General features: G+C 36.5%; 4 long non-coding RNA genes across 4 annotated transcripts in view; 1 reads left to right on the top strand and 3 right to left on the bottom strand.

Moving 5' to 3' along the window:
* The window catches only part of LOC149655007 (uncharacterized), a 573,911-nt gene that overhangs the window by 157,296 nt on the left and 393,389 nt on the right, over window positions 1–23,226 (top strand). The gene's annotated exons all lie outside the window — the stretch shown is intronic.
* Window positions 18,250–18,794, bottom strand: LOC149655133 (uncharacterized). Its single transcript, XR_016370306.1, has 3 exons — window positions 18,642–18,794; window positions 18,504–18,562; window positions 18,250–18,436 (listed from the first exon to the last, which is right to left on the bottom strand). It is a non-coding gene; the product is annotated as an uncharacterized LOC149655133 (long non-coding RNA).
* Window positions 19,911–20,211, bottom strand: LOC149655132 (uncharacterized). Its single transcript, XR_016370305.1, has 3 exons — window positions 20,145–20,211; window positions 20,031–20,078; window positions 19,911–19,944 (listed from the first exon to the last, which is right to left on the bottom strand). It is a non-coding gene; the product is annotated as an uncharacterized LOC149655132 (long non-coding RNA).
* On the bottom strand, window positions 20,742–21,737 carry LOC149655131 (uncharacterized). The gene is made up of 2 exons (XR_016370304.1): window positions 21,022–21,737; window positions 20,742–20,957 (listed from the first exon to the last, which is right to left on the bottom strand). It is a non-coding gene; the product is annotated as an uncharacterized LOC149655131 (long non-coding RNA).

Below are 23,226 nucleotides of genomic sequence, written 5' to 3'. Positions count from 1 at the left end.
ATGGCCGAGCGGTCTAAGGCGCCAGACTCAAGAGGCGTAGCTTCCTTCGTTCACGATGTGAATCTGTGTATTCTGGTCCTCGTTTGAGGGCGTGTGTTCGAATCCCACTTCTGACACGATATGTTTTATGAAAATAGCTGGATGATATGTCATTTAAAAACGTCCAAATTGCTTAAAACCACGTCAGGATGGCCGAGCGGTCTAAGGCGCCAGACTCAAGAGGCGTAGCTTCCTTCGTTCACGATGTGAATCTGTGTATTCTGGTCCTCGTTTGAGGGCGTGTGTTCGAATCCCACTTCTGACACGAATTGCTTATGAAAATAACTGTAAGAGATGTAATTTTAAACGTCTAAGTTACTTAGAACCACGTCAGGATGGCCGAGCGGTCTAAGGCGCCAGACTCAAGGGGCTTAGCTTCCTTCGTTCACGTTGTGAATCTGTGTATTCTGGTCCTCGTTTGAGGGCGTGTGTTCGAATCCCACTTCTGACACGATACGTTTTTTGAAAATAACTGGATGAGATGTCATTTTAAAACGTCCAAATTGCATAAAACCACGTCAGGATGGCCGAGCGGGCTAATGCGCCAGACTCAAGGGGCTTAGCTTCCTTCGTTCACGATGTGAATCTGTGTATTCTGGTCCTCGTTTGACGACGTTTAATCTCAAGTCGAACACTTGAGATAGGGTTATCTATTCCCGTTGGCGTGTCTTATCTTATTTTTCGAAGTAAATAATAAATGCATGACATCACTGATAAGGGATCCACTTTTGAATTATGGCGGTTAAAACCCATGTCACGTGTTCAGGAAGTTAGGCTAAAAACTAGATGTCATATTGTTAACGAAGTAGGCGGGATGTTTGAAAGTGGACGGTAAAAAGAGAGTGCAGTTTTAGGATACGAAAGTGTACCTGATTCCTCACGAGGACAGGCGAAACCATGAATTTCGCAACCTGCAATGTTTTAGAATGCAAATACGAGGACATATTAACTCCGATATTGGAGATGAAAATTGAACGCATCGCTAAGCCTTGTCATGGGTTGGGGTTTTTTACGCCATGTTGACTTTCGACAACGTGGTGGGAGGGGAAATTATTTGTGTTAGGCTTAAAGAAGCGTCATATCGTCTTTCGTCAACGTGTTTGAGGGTGCCATGGTAAATACCCGGGTTCAGAGCGTCATGGTAAATTTCCACTACGTCGTTGATTGAGAAAATACACCCATCATATCTTGGGTGTTCGTCTCGAGATAAGATCCTATAAAAGACGCAGTAGTTTAAAAGATAAGTCATTTTTAGAGATGGGCCGATACCGATACCATATCGGTATCGGTACCGATATTTGGCTTTAACCGATATATCGGTATCGGTTAAAAATGAACCGATATTTCTACCCGATATTTTTTGAAGAAAATAAATACTTATGTTGAGAGTAGATGGCGCCATAAGACCTAAACTCTGAGACAGCACAGTTTTTCATCTATTTTTGGATAACGTAACTAGTGTCTAAAATGGGTTTTTCGTATGAAAAGCCAGTTTCAAGTACCGAAATTGGATCGAGAATGATCTATAGAGATAGGCAGATACCGATACCATATCGGTATCGGTTTGATATCGGTTTAATCGAAGGATCGGGTAAAATATCGGTATCGGTACGTATCGGTTTCCCAAGTATCGGATCATATCGGGATCGGTTTAAACTGGTATCGGCCCATCTCTAGTCATTTTACGGCTCTTCAAGCTTTTCACCCCGGCTTACGATATCCACGTGTCATCACTTAGAAATGGACTTAGTTAAATTGTAAGTATACTCCTAACAATATAGTTAACCCTTGCATGTCCATTTGTATCCAGACTTATAATTAGAGTATTCGGCTAATTTTTACTCCATCAGGGACGAATCAAAAGCGTTCTCCGAAACTGACAATACGCCGGACACGTCTTCCTGTCCTATCTGCTGTAGTGAGGATGGTAGAGTGAATTCACCCATTACTTTAGAAGCCGCCGTTAGACGAAACAACTTAAGACTAATTGAAAATTTTGGTGCTATCGGATGGGATAAAGATTACGGAAAATCCGAAAGGACTTCAGATCCCGAAACGGGGGATTTACTAATAAACCCCTCACCGAATGAAGTTTATAATGTAGACGATGGTGAAGGTTATATATGGCAATACGTTAATGGCCCTAGTATAAATTTTGGTTTGAAACACTTAGCGATGTACAGATTACTAACTTCTACAGTACAATTACCCGCAGGGTCATTAATTGACATGTTTGCTAGACAGTTTCCGTGTATCATAAATAAGAAGACCCATCAATTCAAATTGGAAGAATTTGCGGGAGATACTATCCTCGTACTTCCCGTACACCTCAAACCACACAAAATGTACGGAATGCCAAACCCAAATATTTGCCATTTAGGGAGTTGTCATCCTTGCAATGAAGAGGAATGCAAATTTCGCAACTTTTATTACGGTGGATACGAATTTTATTGTCCATACCAGTACTTAAGAGTTCTGAACTTAGCTCTTCATATGTGTATGTTTATGGTATATAAAACTAACAAAACCGTAAGGAAAAATTATAGTGATGAAAACGACATAGCTACGCATTATATATTGAAGGCCCTGCAGATTTCCAGGTTAGCCGAGTGTCTGTGTGATAATACTCACAGTTTAATGTTTTACGAAGTTCATTATCGCATGAGATCCAATGACGTGAATAATAATTTCGTGAATAAGTATTTCGCAGACTTTCTTTAATTAATAAAACGTTTGTAAGTTCTACATTTTGTAGGCGAAGGATAATGTTAAATGCTAAACAATATTTGTAGAATCTCGAATAAAAAGAAAATGTTTGAATGATATGGGCTTTTAATTATTTTACGTAGGTTTAATATAATTAATATTTTAAACCCTGTTCAAATATTTCTTATTTTAGTTCAAACATTCACGATTTCCGTTCAAAGTTTCACTATTTATGTTCAACTATTTCCTTTCAAAGTTTCACTATTTATGTTCAAAGTTTCACTATATATGTTCAAAGTTTCACTATTTATGTTCAAAGTTTCACTCTTTCTGTTCAAAGTTTCACTATTTATGTTCAAAGTTTCACTCTTTCTGTTCAAAGTTTCACTATTTATGTTCAAAGTTTCACTCTTTCTGTTCAAAGTTTCACTCTTTTTGTTCACAGTTTCACTCTTTTTGTTCAAAGTTTCACTCTTTTTGTTCAAAGTTTCACTCTTTTTGTTCCAAGTTTCACTCTTTCTGTTCAAAGTTTTACTCTTTCTGTTCAAAGTTTCACTATTTATGTGTTCAAAGTTTCACTCTTTCCGTTCAAAGTTTCACTATTTCGGTTCAAAGTTTCACTATTTCTGTTCAAAGTTTGTGATGAATACGGAAAAAGAATTTTCAAGGTGAAAGATACGTAGTGTAAAACGGATGATTTCAAAGTTCAGACTAAATAACAGAAAATCAATGAAATACCATCTCCTCATCAAACTTGTCCTTATTACCGTTCGAACTTTCGTTATTATTTTTCAATCGTTTCTTATTACTGTTCGAATTTTTGTTACTATTCTATCCCTAAGCACTTAGTCAAAAGTGTATCGAAATAGGAAAGTATGTGATTGAAAGTGTTGTGAATCTACCAAACTACGATTAAAAGTGGTGGAAAATAATTGAAAAGATGACCAAAATACTATTTAAAGTGATGGAGAATGATAGAAAAGATGACGAATATACTACTGAAAGTGATGTAAAAGATTGAAAACATGAGGAAAATAAGATTGAAAGTGACGTAAATGATTGAAATCATACCCAAAATTCGATTGAATGTGGTGTTAAATTATTTAGACAACACAAAAATATATTTGAAATGAATGAAAACATACTACAAAAAGTGACAAAAGGCGTTTATAAATGGCTAAAACAAGGTCGAACAGGCTGTTAAGTGATTTAAATCTGACATAAGTCAGACATGATTAGAAGAAGAACGTTCCCATTCTTTTTATCTGATGTTTAAACGAATAAATGCGCGTGGGAAGAGGGATTGACATCATCGCAATATCGGTCAGTTGGAAATAAGATTAACGTCTTTCGAAATTTGTGTGCTGTTTAGGGGAAATATTTACTAACGCGTTGAAAGAAATTGTAAAATGTTTTTCTTTTACATCAATACGAAATATCTGTCTTTCGAAACTAATTTGTTCATTCCGCGTTGATGGAAAATATCATCGCTTATCGGTTAAAATTTTGACGCTTCTTTTATCGTTTTGAGAGGAAATATGGAGATAAGATTTAAAATAGGCTTACAAATAATTAAAAATGAGCTAAATATATTAATGAATTCAATTCTCAGAAACATATATACTAGCAGCAAAGGTACCCGGCGTTGCACGTGAGCCCATAAGTCCGTCGGGGTGATTTAATTACTTTTTCCGAAATACCACATCGCTTTACTAATTTCTATGGTTTTGAAATCGAATTTCAAAGTTCCATAACCAAAATTCCCATGTGATATAAATGTGATGAATACCTTAATACCTAATAATGTATGAATTCCTAGAATATAAACGTTTTACTCTTAACCGGGATACATTAATTTATGATTTTAAATTACTTTAGTATTGTGAGATTTAGAACTCTAGATAAATTCCTATTCATACTGCAAAAGTTTATATGGAAAACGAATTTTCAAGGTGAAAGATACGTAGTGTAAAACGGATGATTTCAAAGGTCAGACTAAATAACAGAAAATCAATGAAACACCATCTCCTCATTAAAATTAATTTATGTTTTCATGTTATTGCAGTTTGGTTTCTAATATGTTTATATGTGTTTACGTAACAGAAAACGTTTTCAAATGACTGAATTGCGATTAAGTTTTGTTCACAAGAAACTATAAAAGCGGTTGAAAGTGACATGAAATGTCTATAATTCAATTAAAAGTATCGGCAAAACACTAAAAATTGGTTAAGGTTTCGCTAAATGTTTAGTAAACGTTTCGTTATTCAACTTAAATATATCCGATATTGTTAATATATGAATATTATAAAAGATAATGAAGTTGAATGACGAAAAAGTGCTCGCAAGTGTTGTTAATCTACTAAAATTCGGATCAAACTGATGTGAAATGAAAGCATTCGATTGAAAGCGAAAAAGACTAAGAAAGTCGATCAAAGTTTTGTTAAACTACTAAAATGTGGTTCAAATCACATTCAAAGGAACTAAAAAGCAGTTGAACGTTCATGAAATGACAAAAGTACAATTGTAAGTAATGTGTTTAATATTTTTATAAATTTTGCAAGGATATAAATACTTCTCGCGGATCTCAACAGTGTGTGAAATTTGATAACACGAATGTTACCAGTAATTGGTCCATTAACGTAACAAATGTGGATGATTACCAAGAAATAAACCCATTTGATTTCAATCGTGATTTGATACTATCATAACCAAAACTTCGGTTTATCACGACGTTTCGAGGAGACCTTTAGACACTTAATACTAGTCGAAACCCATTGGTGAGAAATTAACAATTGCTAAATTTGTTTGCAATATAAACCAAGGCTTTGAACGCAGAATTTATCCCAGTTTGTTTATTTTATCAGTATAGATCTTCTCAAGACACACTTTCTTATCAGTTTGATAAATGGAAATTTAATTGGTGATAAATTATAAAGTGCAACGCCTAATAAATCCGCATCTCTTTTATCAGTATCATCGTCTTTTCGATCTTACGTTGAAATTTCAAAATATCATTTAACCACTTTGGAACAGAAAAACTCCAATGCAAAAACAGATAAAAATTAAAATTCAAAGTATTTTTTTAAGGGACACGCGTAGTTTCAATAGAGAATGATGTACCACAGACGTTGGATGGAAATGTCAAGGCTGCCAATCTCAAGACCGGGGGAGGGCCCGCCACACGGGCGTATTTTTGTTTTCCCCGGCGCGTGTTCTATTAGGCGGCCCCCTCCAGGTCTTGAGATTGGCAGCCTTGACATTTCCATCCAACGTCTGTGGTACATCATTCTCTATTGAAACTACGCGTGTCCATCTGTTTTTGCATTGGAGTTTTTCTGTTCCAAAGTGGTTAAATGATATTTTGAAATTTCAACGTAAGATCGAAAAGACGATGATACTGATAAAAGAGATGCGGATTTATTAAACTGATAAGAAAGTGTGTCTTGAGAAGATCTATACTGATAAAAAAAAACAAACTGGGATAAATTCTGCGTTCAAAGCTTTGGTTTATATTGCAAACAAATTTAGCAATTGTTAATTTCTCACCAATGGGTTTCGACTAGTATTAAGTGTGTAAAGGTCTCCTCGAAACGTCGTGATAAACCGAAGTTTTGGTTATGATAGTATCAAATCACGACTGAAATCAAATGGGTTTATTTCTTGGTAATCATCGACATTTGTTACGTTAATGGACCAATTACTGGTAACATTCGTGTTATCAAATTTCACACACTGTTGAGATCCGCGAGAAGTATTTATATCCTTGCAAAATTTATAAAAATATTAAACACATTACTTACAATTGTACTTTTGTCGTTTCATGAACGTTCAACTGCTTTTTAGTTCCTTTGAATGTGATTTGAACCACATTTTAGTAGTTTAACAAAACTTTGATCGACTTTCTTAGTCTTTTTCGCTTTCAATCGAATGCTTTCATTTCACATCAGTTTGATCCGAATTTTAGTAGATTAACAACACTTGCGAGCACTTTTTCGTCATTCAACTTCATTATCTTTTATAATATTCATATATTAACAATATCGGATATATTTAAGTTGAATAACGAAACGTTTACTAAACATTTAGCGAAACCTTAACCAATTTTTAGTGTTTTGCCGATACTTTTAATTGAATTATAGACATTTCATGTCACTTTCAACCGCTTTTATAGTTTCTTGTGAACAAAACTTAATCGCAATTCAGTCATTTGAAAACGTTTTCTGTTACGTAAATACATATAAACATATTAAAAACCAAACTGCAATAATATGAAAACATAAATTAATTTTAATGAGGAGATGGTGTGTCATTGATTTTCTGTTATTTAGTCAGACCTTTGAAATCATCCGTTTTTACGTATCTTTCACCTTGAAAATTCGTTTTCCATATAAACTTTTGCAGTATGAATAGGAATTTATCTAGAGTTCTAAATCTCACAATACTAAAGTAATTTAAAATCATAAATTAATGTATCCCGGTTAAGAGTAAGACGTTTATATTCTAGGAATTCATACATTATTAGGTATTACGGTATTCATCACATTTATATCACATGGGAATTTTGGTTATGGAACTTTGAAATTCGATTTCAAAACCATAGAAATTAGTAAAGCGATGTGGTATTTCGGAAAAAGTAATTAAATCGCCCCGACGGACTTATGGGCTCACGTGCAACGCCGGGTACCTTTGCTGCTACTATATATGTTTCAGAGAATTGAATTAATTAATATTTTTAGCTCATTTCACAGAAAGAGTGAAACTTTGAACATAAATAGTGGAACTTTGAACAGAAAGAGTGATACTTTGAACAGAAAGAGTGAGACTTTGAACAGAAAGAGTGATGCTTTGAACAGAAAGAGTGATACTTTGAAGAAAAAGAGTGAAAATTTGAACAGAAAGAGTGAAACTTTGAACATAAATAGTGAAAATTTGAACAGAAAGAGTGAAACTTTGAACATAAATAGTGAAACTTTGAACAGAAAGAGTGAAACTTTGAACGGAAATAGTTGAACACAAATAGTGAAACTTTGAAGGGAAATCGTGAATGTTTGAACTGAAATAAGAAATATTTGAACAGGGTTTAAAATATTAATTATAATATACCTACGTAAAATAATTCGAAGCCCATATCATTCAAACATTTTCTTTTTATTCGAGATTCTACAAATATTGTTTAGCATTTAACATTATCCTTCGCCTACAAAATGTAGAACTTACAAACGTTTTATTAATTAAAGAAAGTCTGCGAAATACTTTTTCGCGAAATAATTATTCGCCTCATTGGATCTCATGTGATAATGAACTTCGTAAAACATTAAACTGTGATGGGTCTTCTTATTTATGATACACGGATACTGTCTTGCAAACATGTCAATTAATGACCCTGCGGGTAATTGTACTGTAGAAGTTAGTAATCTGCACATCGCTAAGTGTTTCAAACCAAAATTTATATTAGGGCCATTAACGCATTGCCATATATAACCTTCACCATCGTCTACATTATAGACTTCATTCGGTGAGGGGTTTATTAGTAAATCCCCCGTTTCGGGATCTGTAGTCCTTTCGGATTTTCCGTAATCTTTATCCCATCCGATAGCACCAAAATTTTCAATTAGTCTTAAGTTGTTTCGTCTAACGGCGGCTTCTGAAGTAATGGGTGAATTCACTCTACCATCCTCACTACAGCAGATAGGACAGGAAGGCGTGTCCGGCGTATTGTCAGTTTCGGAGAACGCTTTTGATTCGTCCCTGATGGAGTAAAAATTAGCCGAATACTCTAATTATAAGTCTGGATACAAACGGACATGCAAGGGTTAACTATATTGTTAGGAGTATACTTACAATTTAACTAAGTCCATTTCTAAGTGATGACACGCGCCATCTACTCTCAACATAAGTATTTACTTTCTTCAAAAAATATCGGGTAGAAATATCGGTTCATTTTTAACCGATACCGATATATCGGTTAAAGCCAAATATCGGTACCGATACCGATATGGTATCGGTATCGGCCCATCTCTAAAAATGACTTATCTTTGAAACTACTGCGTCTTTTATAGGATCTTATCTCGAGACGAACACCCAAGATATGATGGGTGTATTTTCTCAATCAACGACGTAGTGGAAATTTACCATGACGCTCTGAACCCGGGTATTTACCATGGCACCCTCAAACACGTTGACGAAAGATGATATGACGCTTCTTTAAGCCTAACATAAATAATTTCCCCTCCCACCACGTTGTCGAAAGTCAACATGGCGTTAAAAACCCCAACCCATGACAAGGCTTAGCGATGCGTTCAATTTTCATCTCCAATATCGGAGTTAATATGTCCTCGTATTTGCATTCTAAAACATTGCAGGTTGCGAAATTCATGGTTTCGCCTGTCCTCGTGAGGAATCAGGTACACTTTCGTATCCTAAAACTGCACTCTCTTTTTACCGTCTACTTTCATACTTCCCGCCTACTTCGTTAATAATATGACATCTAGTTTTAAGCCTAACTTCCTGAACACGTGACATGGGTTTTAACCGCCATAATTCAATCCTTATCAGTGATGTCATGCATTTATTATTTTCCTCAAATATTAAGATAAGACACGCCAACGGGAATAGATAACCCTATCTCAAGTGTTCGACATGAGATTAAACGTCGTCATAAGATTACACGCCAACTTTACCCTATCGGTTCACGCCAAGTCTAACATCACGTCTTTCACGCCAATTCTGCCCATCAGTTCACGCCAAGTCTGACATCACGACTTTCACGACAATTTCCCCTGCCAGCCCACGCCACTGGGCCAGCTCCGCCACTTGGCTACTACTTAAAACAGTTTCTTAACATTCTTAATTAAAATGAAGGTTGAAGGAACAGATATTAATCAAAAATGTCTTGATTAGAATCAAGACCTAAAAAGTATCGATAAGACTGAGGGTATCACTTGTCTGAAGGATCAGATATTAATTTTTCTTTTTAATTGAAACTTAAATGCATGCTTAAGAAAAAACAACGTTCCATTACCGTTTTCCGTTGAAATTAATTATTTTACTGGTAATCAATTTTAAAAATTTACTTATCTCGGCTTTTCGACCACAATTCCATTCCCTGAAAACATTTTATCATTACATTAATTACTTTTGGGATATAACGTGTCAAAAAAACCTATAAAACAATAAAAAACTGTAATAGCGGTCTGTTTAGCCATGACAACAACCTTTTAAAAGTTACAAGGACTATATAACCCTTTCGAGACTAACAGGAGCTGAGAAATCTATAGCTTAACCGGCTACTAGTACGACCAAGGAGAATTGATGTAAACTGGAGTTGAAATTTCATCATGTGCGACCTACGGCCCAGAAACTCTCCCATAATCCCAGTGTGTGTAGAACATAATTTTTTCGCTGTTATCTGCCAACATCAATCTTTCTAGGTAGTGCCGCCTCCTCACTTGAGTTTTTCATGATATATTAAGGTTTGAACGAACAAAATTCTAGATTACTATTTTCACTACCATGTCCCTCAGCTACCTTGAAGCAAACTTTCCTCTCTTTTTGCTGCTCATTACCGGTGCCTTTCCCTTGACTTTCTGTTCGTTATAACCACTATCATGAGTTTATTTATTTTAAACCAAAATATAAAAAAAAAGGATTCTTTTTCCTTTTGTGCTACTTAGAATTTACAAATGTATATAACGTTGTGCCGTGCTATATCAAATAGTCTCTAACCATTGTTAGAAACTAGAGAGATAAATTGGGCAGTATTACTGATCATGCCCTGAACTATGAAAATAAACAATACGACGGTTCACTAAAGTACACTCGATATTACATCATTTTGCAAAACCGCGAGTAAAAATGTTACTGGCCCTATTGAATTTGGCGCCATTGGTTTTAGAATAATTAAAATGTTCCACTGCGAAGCGTGCCGGTAACGAATGGGGATGTAAAGTCTTTAGGAACCTTTTAAAACGCAAAACCATACACGTACTCTCCCAAAAGTAATTAATGTAATGATAAAATGTTTCCGGGGAATGGAATTGTGGTCGAAAAGCCGAGATAAGTAAAATTTTGAAATTGATTACCAGTAAAATAATTTATTTCAACGGAAAACGGTAATGGAACGTTGTTTTTTCTTAAGCATGCATTTTAGTTTCAATTAAAAAGAAAAATTAATATCTGATCCTTCAGACAAGTGATACCCTCAGTCTTATCGATACTTTTTACCCCTCCGAGTGACGTATGTCACGGAGAGGTTCTGTAACGATCGTGTGTGTCGGTGTGTGTGTCTGTTGTTACACCCACGTGACCGCGTTCGCAGTTTCCAAATCGGAGCAAACGTGTTCGCCATTTCCGAACTGCTTTCACAGTCACGGAAATGGCTCCTCTTTTTGAATTCTCACACCACTATCTTCTGGTTTTTGTCCATCCCACATGGACACCAGTCTGTACTTACTGGCTTCTAATCACCACCATCTTTTGGTCTTCGTCCATCCCTCATGGACACCATTCTGAACATACTGGCTTATAATCACCACCATCTTCTGGTCTTCGTGCATTCCACTTGGACACCAGTCTGTACATACTGGCTTCAAATCTCCACCATCTTCTGGTCTTTGTTTTGGTCCATTCCACTTGGACACCAGTCTGTACATACTGGCTTCTAACACCACCATCTTCTGGTCATTGTCCATCCCACATGGAAACCAGTCTGTACACACTGGCTTCTAACACTACCATCTTCTGGTCTTTGTTTTTGTCCATCCCACATGGACACCAGTCTGTACACCTGGTTCTACACCACCATGTTCTGGTCTTCGTTTTTGTCCATCCCACATGGACACCAGTCTGCACACCTGGCTTCTACTCCATCGTCATCGTTGGGTTTAAGCCATTCGCGGCGATCAGCTAGGGTTACGAGAAACGTCTAGCCTCCCTAGGGTGGGTTGTCCACGATAGGTTTTCGCAATTGCGGTTGTTCTTGCTTTTAGCTGTAGTTCGACACCCTTATATACTACCTATTTGAGTAAGGCGAAGCAACCGGCGTATGCTTCATTTCAAACGCCAATATTAGTCAAGTCTCTCAAGAATTTTTAATTATTCTTTTTTAAAACGATGTAACGTTCAATAAGGCGAATAACTAACGAAGAAAATATTAAATATTAATTATATTTATTTTAATATTTAAGATAATCTGGTTTCTCAATTCAAAATTAATGCGGAAAGAGTTAAAAAGCAGTCTATGTTTTTGTCTGTGTGTGTCCGTCCGTTGTTACAGTAGTGCGCTGCAATAGAAGTTCGTTTTGTTTTGATGTGTAAAGAAATCCTACAGAACCATAATATTCCCTTTTGTCCTTAATATAAAGTGAATATGTGGAAATATTTTTCGTAATTATGATGCATTTAGTACTTTTGTAGCTTTAAAGCTCTATTTCATTTTGATATTCCAAAGGTTTTTTTATATTATTATTTAAAATGGATGTTTATATATTACCTAAGCTATACTACATCTGTTTATAGCATAATCCTTTCTAAAGTGAATACAAGCACAACGCTACTATGTTGGTCAAATGAACTTTAAATTGTCAATAGGCCTAGTGAACCAAAAAGTAAACGCTTGGGTTTGGTTTTTGTTTCTGTAATGCAGAGACATTAAAGGTTCAGAGTGAGCCGAAAGTTAAATACACTTTTAAATAATTAGGCTTAGATTTTATAATCATGGTGGAAATCTGGGCCGCGTTCAGCAGAGCCCAGCGCTGTTAGCAGTGTCCTACATAACGGGAGTTTGTCTTTGAATTTTGACGTCACGGTGGTTCGCGCTGAGTTAGCGCGGTCTTCAAAGAAAATAGTCGGCTTTTTGGATAACGTGACGTAAAACGCGTAGTTCTCAGCGTGGCGAAATAACCATGGAGGAATTAATACAAATAGCTCTATGGGACTATAGCTATTTAATTGGCGTGAAACCAGTTGATCACGCGAGAATTTTAAGATATATGTTAGTTTCTAATTTTAATTATAAAAGTTGTTGTCTATCTCTATAAATATGTTATCATACAATTTTTGTTAAGCCTTGGTACCTTGCACGCTTTATTGCGCTAGGGTCATTTATAAAACGCCGATGACCGGAGAAAAGCTATGGCGACAGACCTCACCGGTAAACATTTCAAAAATCCGCTGTCTTTTTTGGTGAGCTCTGCTGAACGCAGCCCAGACCAGTGAAAGGTCTGATCGTAATCGGATAATAGCTTCGTGTTTTCATGCTTTTTATGGTACGCATTTACTTTCAGTGTGTGTAGCCACAAATAAGCTTTAGTGTTATGTAACGTTAACAGTCATGTTGACAAACTAAGAAAATCGTTGAGATGAAACGAGAGGATAGTGTTTACATGGCAACCCTGTTGTGAATATGGCTTTGAACATAGAGGGCATACAGTTGAGGAGTAGAAAATTGGGCCTTTACAAACACGTAAAGGTAATATACCTCCAAAGTTCTATCTCTTCATTTCCCATTTTCCCCCCATCGGATGATTTTAATGTGTACAAGTATATCATTATTGGATGTAAAATGTCGTCTGATTTACAGTATATTTGCTATGCTTTGTATACTGCTTTAATATTTCATAAATTTTAACTTAAGAAACATTTCCATATCTGGGTAAATAAGTTTGTAAGTAGTCGTCTTGACTCGGAGAGGTAATATTTTGGTTTTCCCAACTTGTTAGGTCTTGATTCTAATCAAGACATTTTTGTTACCTCTCCGAGTGACGTATGTCACGGAGAGGTTCTGTAACGATCGTGTGTGTCGGTGTGTGTGTCTGTTGTTACACCCACGTGACCGCGTTCGCAGTTTCCAAATCGGAGCAAACGTGTTCGCCATTTCCGAACTGCTTTCACAGTCACGGAAATGGCTCCTCTTTTTGAGTTCTCACACCACTATCTTCTGGTTTTTGTCCATCCCACATGGACACCAGTCTGTACTTACTGGCTTCTAATCACCACCATCTTTTGGTCTTCGTCCATCCCACATGGACACCATTCTGAACATACTGGCTTATAATCACCACCATCTTCTGGTCTTCGTCCATTCCACTTGGACACCAGTCTGTACATACTGGCTTCTAATCTCCACCATCTTCTGGTCTTTGTTTTGGTCCATTCCACTTGGACACCAGTCTGCACACCTGGCTTCTACTCCATCGTCATCGTTGGGTTTAAGCCATTCGCGGCGATCAGCTAGGGTTACGAGAAACGTCTAGCCTCCCTAGGGTGGGTTGTCCACGATAGGTTTTCGCAATTGCGGTTGTTCTTGCTTTTAGCTGTAGTTCGACACCCTTATATACTACCTATTTGAGTAAGGCGAAGCAACCGGCGTATGCTTCATTTCAAACGCCAATATTAGTCAAGTCTCTCAAGAATTTTTAATTATTCTTTTTTAAAACGATGTAACGTTCAATAAGGCGAATAACTAACGAAGAAAATATTAAATATTAATTATATTTATTTTAATATTTAAGATAATCTGGTTTCTCAATTCAAAATTAATGCGGAAAGAGTTAAAAAGCAGTCTATGTTTTTGTCTGTGTGTGTCCGTCCGTTGTTACAGTAGTGCGCTGCATTAGAAGTTCGTTTTGTTTTGATGTGTAAAGAAATCCTACAGAACCATAATATTCCCTTTATCCTTAATATAAAGTGAATATGTGGAAATATTTTTCGTAATTATGATGCATTTAGTACTTTTGTAGCTTTAAAGCTCTATTTCATTTTGATATTCCAAAGATTTTTTTATATTATTATTTAAAATGGATGTTTATATATTACCTAAGCTATACTACATCTGTTTATAGCATAATCCTTTCTAAAGTGAATACAAGCACAACGCTACTATGTTGGTCAAATGAACTTTAATTTGTCAATAGGCCTAGTGAACCAAAAAGTAAACGCTTGGGTTTGGTTTTTGTTTCTGTAATGCAGAGACATTAAAGGTTCAGAGTGAGCCGAAAGTTAAATACACTTTTAAATAATTAGGCTTAGATTTTATAATCATGGTGGAAATCGGGGCCGCGTTCAGCAGAGCCCAGCGCTGTTAGCAGTGTCCTACATAACGGGAGTTTGTCTTTGAATTTTGACGTCACGGTGGTTCGCGCTGAGTTAGCGCGGTCTTCAAAGAAAATAGTCGGCTTTTTGGATAACGTGACGTAAAACGCGTAGTTCTCAGCGTGGCGAAATAACCATGGAGGAATTAATACAAATAGCTCTATGGGACTATAGCTATTTAATTGGCGTGAAACCAGTTGATCACGCGAGAATTTTAAGAGACATGTTACTTTCTAATTTTAATTATAAAAGTTGTTGTTATCTATCTCTTTAAATATGTTATCATACAATTTTTGTTAAGCCTTGGTACCTTGCACGCTTTATTGCGCTAGCGTCATTTTTAAAACACCGATGACCGGAGAAAAGCTATGACGACAGATCTCACCGGTAAACGTTTTCCAAAATCCGCTGTCATTTTGGGGAGCTCTGCTGGACGCAGCCCAGACCAGTGAAAGATCTGATCGTAATCGGATTATAGCTTCGTGTTTTCATGCCTTTATGGTGCGTATTTACTTTCAGTGTGTGTAGCCACAAATAAGCTTTGGTGTTATGTAACGTTAACAGTCATGTTGACAAACTAAGAAAATTGTTGAGGTGAAACGAGAGGATAGTGTTTACATGGCAACCCTGTTGTGAATATGACTTTGAACATAGAGGGTATACAGTTGAGAAGTAGAAAATTGGGCCTTTACAAAAACGTAAAGGTAATATCCCTCCAAAGTTTTAGCTCTTCATTTCCCGTTTTCCCCCCATCGGATGATTTTAATGTGTACAAGTATATCCTTATTGGATGTAAAATGTCGTCTGATTTACAGTATATTTGCTATGCTTTGTATACTGCTTTAATATTTCATAAATTTTAACTTCAGTATTTGTTCTTAAAAAAAGAAACATTTCCATATCTGGGTAAGTAAGTTTGTAAGTAGTCCTCCTCGGAGAGGTAATATTTTGGTTTTCCCAACTTGTTCTCTACTAACATTTTTTCTCGGCGCCAACAAATATCAGCCGCGGAAAGCTGGGACTCACTAAAAAAATCCCACCCCCCTTGCTTGAACTTACTCGGATAAATAACTTAACCCCGCCTGTTTAACTTCACTCTCCACCGCTGTGGAGCGCTGCTTTAAAAGCTCGTTCTCGGTCGTGGCCGAAATTTTCGAAATTTTATCTCTCCATTCACGCGAGCTCCGTCGGGAACTTTAAAAAGCTTAACGTCAGAACTTTCAGACCCAGAGGCTACGGCAAAAAATCTTACATAGGAACTTGGTGTAAGATTATTCTACTTGTGTCTATCTCTAAATGAAAAAAAATTTCTCATACTAAGGCCTTCATAAAAATTTCAGATTTGAAGCGGGCAAAGAACTCAAGTTGGGTGACTTTCAAAATTCTTTCTTTTTCTAACGCTTCTGGGAATAGCTCTAGATTTTGTGAGGTTTTTTTAAACAAGGTCCAACGTATCTTATCAGTATTTTGGATTGGCAAGAAAACATTTAAAAAACTCTACGTGTACTTCTCAGACTGATAACGAGAGAGATAAGATTACTACTCACGTGATCGACGTCACACATTTTTGCTGACTCGAAAAGGCGACGCCTTTTTCCCAGTTTAGAGAGAGACTCTAGAATGGGAAGGTTGTATTTAATGAGCTTTGTTTAAAAATTCATACGATGGAACTTGGGAAGAAGTGCGGGCCTCTCGGAGAGGCCTTAATGCACTTTCCGAGTAGAAATCCTTGTTAGTTATGTTTTATTAATCTAAAAAGCGGAAAATTATTACTTTTTGAAAATACCTCTGCATCTTGGCCTAAGCTTAACTGGAAATTCGAGCCGAATTAATTCGTAAACACGGGTAATATTGGATGCCATGAAAAAATGTGAGCACTTTCCTAATGGGAAAAATAAATATTTTAATTAATATCAAACTAAGAAGGAGTGGGTGATAAAAAATGACACCTAAAATAAAGATGAATCGAAGAATTTGGCTAGTGAGATATTATTCATGGGAAGTGTGGAGGGCTGGTGTTATGTTTGGCATCTCAATCTAGTTGGAGGGGCCTGATTAAACTATTATCGAGGTGTTTCTTGTTAGCTTAGAAAAGAACTTGTATTGTCTGTCAATGGTGTGTAGAAACTTAGTTATATGGAAGATCATTACGCTTTTTTTAGAATTTTACAGAAAAGCTCGGTTTAATACAAATACATACTTATTACTCTTTGTGGTCATTTAGTGGCTTGCAAGTATTCAGAGTATGAGTAGATAACTGAAATATAATGGCCAATGTTTTTATTATAAGCATCGCCTGGAAAAACTGAATAATTAAAGTGATGAGAAGCGAGACTTAAATATGAGGTTTTTTAGGCCTCACGATTCTTACTTTGTAGATTAACAGTGAAAAAAATTTAAATAATTAGATTATCTCTCTTAATTATTTTTCAAATGAGGATCGTTCAGGAGAAATGAGCAAAGATGGCAGGAAAGCTAGGGTATAACATTCTTTTAATAACTTTATAAGAAATGTGCTCGGTGGACTTTACTATTGGAAACCAATTTGTCCACGCCCTACTCGTTGTGTGGTGTATGTCTTTGAGAAATGCAAACCATTTTTTTTTTTTCGTTTTTTTAGCAAGTGCTTTTGACTAAATCGGAAAAAAACTGATTGAAATTAATGGTAATTTCACATAAGTAAAACCATTGCTAGGGTGATATGAGAAGTGGAGATGAAGTTGAAGTTTTGTTGGCCTGGCCGAAATAAAATTCAGTAAAACGTACAACTTCAAAAAATTGCGTTTATGTCAGAGAAAACCAAAAGAATACTAAGAGTAAAAAGAGCAGTGTTGAAGCTCTTGTTTATGATTGTACAAAATCAAACAATCATCCCAAAACTGGTCACAATAATGAATTGGAGGGCCATGCTTCTAAAAGTAGTAAAAGGGGTTCTTATGCATTTCTCTAATTATGTATCATAACTCATGTGATATTTTGGTAGTTTTAATTGTTTTATTATTGCAAACCGTTCCTTTAAATTATCAAGGGTAAATTTGGGACTGATACACATGGATAAACCAAACAAAACCAAATAAATTTTTAAACATACATTCATTAAATTTTTCAGAAGTTTAGCCTGAAAATCTTTGTGGTTTTCGAATATCTTTTGGGTGAGGTTGGACCAGCTTCCCAGACTATATGTTGTTCATTTAAATCGTGTGTGGTCTTTAGGTGTGGGGAAGTTACGTTTTTTTTGGCGTTCTAGGACATTTGCAAACTTTAAGAAATGCACAATTGCCAATTGTAGTGTTTGATTTCGCCGTTTCACTCTTGTATTTTTCTGCAAATGAGTCCTTCACATACAATGGTACGTATCGATAGCCACGACCACTATGATGACCTCTTGTGTCCACTTTGGTAAGATAGTTTTTCTCGAAGTGCAATAATTTACGCTAGATAATTTTCCACCTGAGTTTTGTTTGAATTGAGAGAATAGTGTTTCCACCCCACTACCATTAATTCTAACTGGGCAAATGTAATAGCCCATAGGGTGTGTTTCGAAATACTCTTTTACAAGCCCCTCCATTCCAAACACCATTATTCGCAGTAGCGCCCAGGTCTAAAATATAAGGTAATTTAATGGCAGAGTTACATAATTATGTAGGCCTATCTAAATTAGTTTTCACCTGCCATGAGATGAACTTTTTCTGTTTGATGCTCCAAGGTTTGAAGTCGGTATCCTCCACTATACAGAAGAAGCTGAGTATAGTATTATTATTATAGTATAATTGTTACAAGAACCACAAGAGAAAATCCATACTTACCGATTAGGTACTTGAGCCAGTCTTCAAAATAATTAAGTCCACAACGGAGATTAACCATAACATCACTACCCAGTGACGTTATTTTATCAGATGACAATGTCCCAGTTTCGAATAATTTGTTACAGGCTTTAAGGTAATCGAGTGTAGCTTTAACTTCGTAGTGATCTTTTGGAGGTGCTGTTTCAACTGGATTCGCATATTCGTGAAGAGCCGATAGAACGTCCATTTGCTAAAATGCAGATTTAGATTTAGACCGTTACTAATATTAATTAGAAGGAATCAAAGACCACAAGAGCCAATACTTGTAGTATTTTTGCTGGTTTCACATTCAACTTTGTCCATGGATCTCGGTCGACATAGCTCTGCAATAACTTGGGCACAAGACGGGGAACTTCCAGTTTCCTGCGATGATCATCACGTTGCTTTATCACAACAATTTGACTCCATCGAAATTCTATTCCCAAGTTCTGAAACTTTTTGGCTCGCTCATCATGAGAGGAATACAGCGCATTGATCATGCTTTTCATCTTGAGGAGAAAAGAGACAACGTTTCCATTATCATTCACTTATTAAATAAATATTTCTCACCTGATGAGATGGGCAAATGATCCAGTAAATATTTCGACCCGAGCGGTGAGGGTTGGGAAAGCACGGATTAAATTTAATGTCAATTTCTTCACAGTTTTCCGTTTCGGAGTAGCTAAATTGCCCTTCTAATCCAACTGTTAATTTTATCAACGCAAGGTTTGCACTTGCTCCATCACATACGAGACCAGAAATGTTGAAACCCGCAAATTGAAACGCTTTAATAACTTCAAATAGGCAGTTGAAGGTTATTTGAGTGTCTGCGGTATTGGCTAGAGAAAAATATGGTCCAATGACATCGTAGTTGGAGGTCAAATCCCGCCATAAGAATTGTATCATGTAATTCGCTTTAGACACTTTTTTCTCTCGTCAGACACCTCCTTATAAAGATCGTCCAAATAGGCTTATTCGTGAATAGGCATAGCTACGCCCATTAATTTATGGTTTTTACTATTCCAGCACACTTTTCCAGCTACTCGTACTTCGTCGAAAATTAAAATGCCGTCACCCCTTGGCTTTAGAAAGCCTAGAGATTCCTCTTCACTTGCAAACGTATTATAAATTCTTTTCTGCTCTTTTAAGTATTCCATGTTGATGCCCGGATTGTCTATGTTTTTAGTAGTTTTTCTTTGAATTGATCTCCAACTAAGAAGGTTCAATATTTTGAAACTCTTTAGTGCCTCGTACGCTGCTTTGCTACGGCAACCGACGGCTAGAGCTACATTTATAGGAATATAAATTGAAAAAATAGGTTGCAAAGTGCATAATTAAAGGCAGAATCGTCATTTCTTTTTCTTAGCTTACCAATTCGATAAGAAAGCACGGTCCAGCGATTACCAGTGTGTCCTGGAGCTGCGAAAGGCAAGGATATTAATTTTGATATTTAAATTATTCATATCTTATGTTGAATAATATTACCATTTCTCTTCTGATCTTTTTCCAAATCGTCTTTTTCACGTTGTAAATACATTCTACAATCGTTATCCAAAATTTGATGCAAACGCTTTCGCTCCTCGATGTTGGTAGATGGTTCTTTCCCCTTAAGTACCTTGTCAAGCTCTTCCGGATAGCTTTCTTCAATGATTGAAACAATACTTTTCATGTCTTTATGTTGGCTATCTTTAAGAGTTATTGTAAGATCTTTCACTTTTTACGTCAATTTTGCATTTTTAATTTTCATGTATTGGAAGCGCGATAATGTTGACGTCTCTTTTTTAAAATTGCACTTGAAGGTGAAAGAAAGGTAACTGGGCATGTAGAAGATGGATCAATTTTCCATTTGCGGTAAACAGAATTTAAACCAACTACTCGTCTCTTCAAACTAAGGCGCAAATATCTTCTTAAATTTTTACATGCTGTACAGACATTTTCAAGTGGACCATGAGAATTTACAGGTTTTTTAAACCACGCTGGACAGTCTGTCGACATGCAATGCTCTTTAGGGAGAGAATGTCGGACCAGTTTTTTTGGAGGTTTAGCTAATTTCGGTATAATGTCCACTGACTCTCCATCATGACCAGTACAAAATACATTTTCTTTAGAAGAAAAATCTGCAAAGAGGTCTTCTACAAGTTCTGTTATAATTTTCCCTTCCTTCACAACATCCCATTCTCGAACAAGGCCTTTATAAGTCACATGAAATGACAATTTTCCCTCAGGTGAAAGAATATACCAGCATGGATCACCCAATTCAATATCAAAAATTCCTTTTCTCGTTACTTTGATATAAACCTTGATAAGTAATTACAATGAACTATTTAACTATGATCTACACATTGTTTCGTAAAAGATTTACTTGACTATTTGAGGATTCCATCTCAAATGATATCAAACGTTTAAAAGTGGATACGATAAAGTTAAATTGTTTTTTGACACTATCGGGACCATCCCCACATTTAGGTTGGCTAAAATTGTTTCCATCAGTCTACAAGTTAGAAGTAGCTCAGATTAATACCATGAAAGCTTCGTTAATTTGATTGATAATAACAGTAATATTTCAACCAACCTGGCATTCACTATCCTTAAATTCTTTTCCTCTATCTTCAATACGTTCTGGTGGAGGCGATATCTTAAGCCTTTGCTCAACTTCATAATCGGAAAATAGTGTTCCCGTCGAAACTTTGTTAGTTTGACTCGCTTTCTCTTTCATTTTAATAACTATTCTTAAGCCTAAATTACACTGGGTTGATTTTGATTCTCTCATATCAAATATTCGCGTACGAAACCTAATTTTGCAACCGGTTTGCCGCTTAAGAAGTGTTTAGCTCGCTCAATCGATAATGGCCGCCGTTTGATTACATCTAGAGAGATTAGGGAACGCCTACGAACTACTTTCGGGCACTCGTCTCTGATTGGCCCTAAGAAAGAAAAACCAAACACCTTATAATGACATATAATGGGCTCATATCTTGGAGTCCCTCAAAATATTTTGTCATTGTGTGACTGGGTGTAAGTAAAGATTTAACATGGGAAACGGTTTAATTGTCACACTTATGGAACATATATTATAAACTTATGCTGTTACGTTGAAGAGGTATCTCATTTGGGTAGGAAAGCGCAATCGGCGACATATTGTCAGAAGCATATTCCGAAGTTGTAGGAGAGATAGAGCTGATTAGACGACCTTGGTGAATTACAGAAGTAGTTTCGCCATTTGCGCGTCCTTCGCAAAGTTCTGCGACTAGTTGTCTAAGGAACAGAACGTTGTTGCAGCAGGGTATTCAAAGTTTTGGTGACTGCGCCAGTAACCAATGCTCCGTACGAAAAATTGCCGGTGGGTTACCGACTTGAATTTAAAAAGCAAGGGACGATTTCGTTCCTCGTGATAAGGGCCAAGGCGGCTAGCGTCTAGGCTCCGTAGAATCGAGGTAGTATAATCGAAGAGTTTGGAGTTTCAACTTTAACAACAAGGTTTGGGCTGGGCGTTGATTATCAGTCAGTCTGTCAGTCAGTCAGTCAGTCAGGACTTTGATTTATTTAGATATAGATTAGTAAGTAGGGGGCCTCGCGTCCTAGCACCGATGCCATAGGCATATTGTGCACCCTTGTATTCAGGCCTTAAATAGAATTCGCTCCACCGTATTAGAGGAGACCCGCGAGGGTTCCACAGTGTGTGAATCAAAATATTCTAGTCTAAGCGAGGCGAAGTAGTCGCACTCACAAAGTACGTGAGCGGATGTTTCTTCCTTCTCCCGACACGACTAGCAAAGAGGGTCGTCGACAAAACCCATCAGATGGAGGTGCCTATTTAGCCGGCAGTGTTCGGTCAGAAGACCGGTGGCCAGCCTAATATCCCATCTGCTGAGCGAGATTAGGTCTCTAGCACGAGACCTGCAGGGACCATTGACTAACTGTTTTGTCTGTCTCTGGCCCTCCATGTTATGCCAGAGCTGGTTTTGTATGACAAAAAAGATATGTGTAAGCTATTTGTAGATGAGATAATTGTTTTACATGATTTAAATGAGACTAAAACTTCAACTATTGTGTCTAAAAAAGTGTTGGCAATGTATATTTTTTAAATATGACGGAAGGGCGGTTGATATCATAGAGCCCTGTTTGCGAAAAAAACCTTTTTTAAAAGAGTTGAATCACTCTTTGATAGAATTTCAAAGGCAGAAGTTAAGCGTTAAATTTGATCGATTAATTTTGTTCGGCAAATAATATATTTAAGCGTTACGTATTACTGAAGGAGATTGATTTTGCCAATATTTGTAAGTATTTAACTGATGAATAATTAAATGGAGGAAGATAATAATTTAAGTAAAGAGGAAATCAGGAAACCTAAAGCAAGGGAAAGAATGAAGGCAGAAAGTCAGATCCTGAATTTGGTATTATCCCATTGGACCGAATCCCATTCGACCGAAACCGCTTTTTGGTTTTTTATGGAGAATATATTTAAATTTCCAGCCCAATGGCGGGTTTCTGCTGAATGGGAATTTATTTGAAAGAATTAGTTAATTAAATGTCTGTGAGGATTTCGAATCACCGCAGCAGCATGGTA

The sequence above is a fragment of the Phalangium opilio genome, unplaced genomic scaffold (genome assembly GCF_054372755.1).
Source record: "Phalangium opilio isolate 3A_F unplaced genomic scaffold, DU_Popi_V2 ptg000078l_1, whole genome shotgun sequence".
NCBI lineage: Eukaryota > Metazoa > Arthropoda > Arachnida > Opiliones > Phalangiidae > Phalangium > Phalangium opilio.
The sequence above is the reverse complement of the archived record's forward strand: the minus strand, read 5'-3'. Positions and strand labels throughout refer to the sequence as shown.